This window comes from Apaloderma vittatum, unplaced genomic scaffold (assembly GCF_000703405.1).
Source record: "Apaloderma vittatum isolate BGI_N311 unplaced genomic scaffold, ASM70340v1 scaffold12576, whole genome shotgun sequence".
NCBI lineage: Eukaryota > Metazoa > Chordata > Aves > Trogoniformes > Trogonidae > Apaloderma > Apaloderma vittatum.
In genome coordinates, this window is record NW_009722350.1 from 21,948 (window position 1) to 24,922 (window position 2,975).

The 2,975-nt window shown below is 44.7% G+C and overlaps 1 long non-coding RNA gene across 1 annotated transcript in view; it reads right to left on the bottom strand.

The window, feature by feature from the left end:
- Positions 1-2,206: 2,206 nt before the first annotated feature.
- The window catches only part of LOC104275713, a 4,678-nt gene continuing 3,909 nt past the window's right edge, over positions 2,207-2,975 (bottom strand). Inside the window, exon 5 of the long non-coding RNA XR_717835.1 lies at positions 2,207-2,508. This is a non-coding gene — a long non-coding RNA (uncharacterized LOC104275713). The remainder of the gene's footprint in view (positions 2,509-2,975) is intronic.

Consider the following 2,975-nt stretch of genomic DNA (forward strand, 5'->3'; position numbering starts at 1 on the left):
CTTGCCTGAGGAAGATGGGAGTACCAAGAGCAACACACCAGCACAGCAGAATGGTCACTGCAGGTATGTCGAACTGCAGAAGGTTTAACTGTTCCCATAGTTCGGTGTTGGTCAACAGTAGCACCACACTCCTGTAACTGCACACCTGGACCCTTGGGGCTTTTTCCTCAGGTTTGGCAAAGAGCTGTTAAGGCCTAGGACTCCTCAGGCAGAATATTAAAGCACTGCAGAGGCATAGTGTGGTGTCAGCCGATAGTTCCATGTGAAGCAGGACTGTTAGATACAGTGTTCCTTCCGTGTGTATGGCAGCCATGCCAGTAAGGGTAAGCAAATGCTGTTTCTGCTCAGGTTGGCTGAGTCTTCAACTCAGACTTCCGTACACATTTAAAGTAGTATCCTCTTGAATAAATGACTCCTCAAGCATCAGGGAGTGCTTTATTTAAAATCACAGAATGGTTCAAGTTAGAGGGGATCTCATCCAGTTCCAACACTCCTGCCATGGGCAGGGACACCTCCCACTAGACCAGGTTGCTGAAGGCCCCATCCAGCCTGGCCTTGAATGATTCCAGGGAAGGGGCATCCACAACTTCTCTGAGCTGCCTCCCTCCTGCTGACCAAAGCTTGTCCGTAGTAACCCTGCTTCCAGCCCTCCTCCTCTATCCAAGTCCCCACCTACCTCCTTTCTTGTAATACTCTAATGAGCGGAAAGACTGAAAAAGAAAGATGCCACTAGAAGAGCTTTATCCTCTACGTTATTGTGGTGTTAGCTTGCTTCAACAGTACAAATGGGGAAAAAAAAAAAAAGGAAAAGCTACCCCCCTAAAAAAGCACTGTGGCATGGGGTAATTTTACTGTCACAGGGCTGTGGGAAGGGAGCTCAATAAATATTCCTCCCAGCAGCATTCAGCAATGGCTTTTAGGTCACTAGTTTAATACTGTTGCTTCCATCTCCCTCTTTTGCAGCTTGTAGTGGGCTATGGCTGGAACAAAATATTAATTGCAGCAGCAGCAGCAAGGAAGTCACTTAAAGGAGAGGAGGAATGAGACACACACGCTGTAGTACGCAGGAAGAGTCTTTGTGAATTCAGGTGTAGGGGCTCATTATCATTCTTTCAATACCTGGCCAACTTGTAAAGCAAAAATGATCAAAGTTCATCTGAAAACCTGGGGTTAGGTGTGCAGGCACAGCTGCAGTGCTCTGCTCTGCTGCTGAAAAATTAGAAGCCCCAAGAAAACTACTGTTCCTCTCTGGCTTGTAAGACACAGCTATGTAGGCCATAACATACTATAAGAAAGACTTCTAAGTTACAATCACTTGGCATAGTCTAATAGCCATCATGAGGCTGCAAAGACAAAACAAACTGGCAAATACTTTGCACTAGTTTATCCTACTTAGATTAAATCCTTCAGTAATCCATCTGTGGTGAGATGGGGACCACCTGTATACAGGCTGCTACAGTCCAGTTTCTCAAAGCAGCAACTGATGCAGAGAGCAGTGAGTCCCTTGGTTAGACTTCACTGCCAGAGATGTGACCAGGCAGACCAGGTCGGCCAGGTCAATTCCCCAACATGAGCAAAATTCCCCACAGGTACTGCTACTTAAAAACGTGCCCTGCAATTTCTGCTCGTGTCTGTCAATCTAAGAAATCCCTTACTTTCCTAAAACAAAGCACCAGACCTACCAATTTATCCTAAGTACCACAAAGTAGTAATACTGTTTGGACAACCAGGACAGAAACCAAGATTACCAAAAATACTTAGTTTACATTCCAGAAGCATTCCAAACACCGTCAGGTTCACTGGTCCTTTAATCAACAGGACAGACACACCTGTATTCACACATTCCTTGTTTTTTCCATATGTTAATACCCCTTGTAGGCATGTTTACACAAGTCAAAATGTCAAGTGCACAAGCACCTCCGCACACTTTTTCAGCTGCACTGAGCTCCAAGGAGGCGCAACTAAAAACACAAGGTACAGATCGCCATTAACATTCAGGACCAAACAGCATGCATGAGAGCTGGTACCCTTTGCTCCAACCAGCGTTCTGTAGTAATAAAGTCCTAGGTGGCCAGCTGCTGCACTATGCTCAAATCTTGAGCCTCTAACGGCCTGCCTCCTGCTCTTCACCACAGTGCCACGGGACCTGTCTCTAGCTATCCAAGTATCAACAGAAACAGCAGAATTAGCACAAAGTAGTTCTTCTTTAGAAATGTAGTTTATTTCAACGCACCAATAAAAAAAGCCCAACATTTCCAGATCACAGAACATTAACACAACAAAAGGGTTTTGGGTTAGTCTACTAATAAGACTTTTAGAAGATCCAGGTTCATGCCAATTGTTAGTCAATAGAAACAGCCTTCTAGGACTAAGCCCTTACATTTATAAAGACACCACAAAATCCCTTATAACAATGTAAACAAAATAGATTTTCTTTTTAAACTGTTTGAATTTGAACCCATTCTTTCAGGGCTTGCACTCCTTCAAGGGCTTCCTGATGGTGAGTGACTGAAAGGGAAAGAAAAAGATGAATAACAACTTTTACAGCAAAACCAACAGAAACTGTGCATGCTACACCAGGTTTCATCTGCTCAGAAGTCATACCCCTGCCTCAGAAAGCCCCTCCCCACACTGCTTTCATTTACAGTTCATGAATAATGAAACTTACACCTAAGTATCAACTGCCTTAGGCTTGAAAAATGCAGGCAAAATAAGAGACATCAGCAGTGACTGCTAGAAAAGATAACGAGCCTGCTCAGAAAGCACCTGCGAGCCTGCACTCCAGCTATGGAAAGGAGTTCATACTCTGCCCTAACCTACCCCGTGCCTCATGGCCAGCCCTAGACTGGAACCATCTCAGACTACATCAATTCCAGCACTTACTTCTCTGGTTACATAAGAAAACTTGCTTCTTGCATAGCAAAACTTGGCAGCTGTGCAACTGATAGCCAACTGTGAGAAGCCACCAGCAGGAA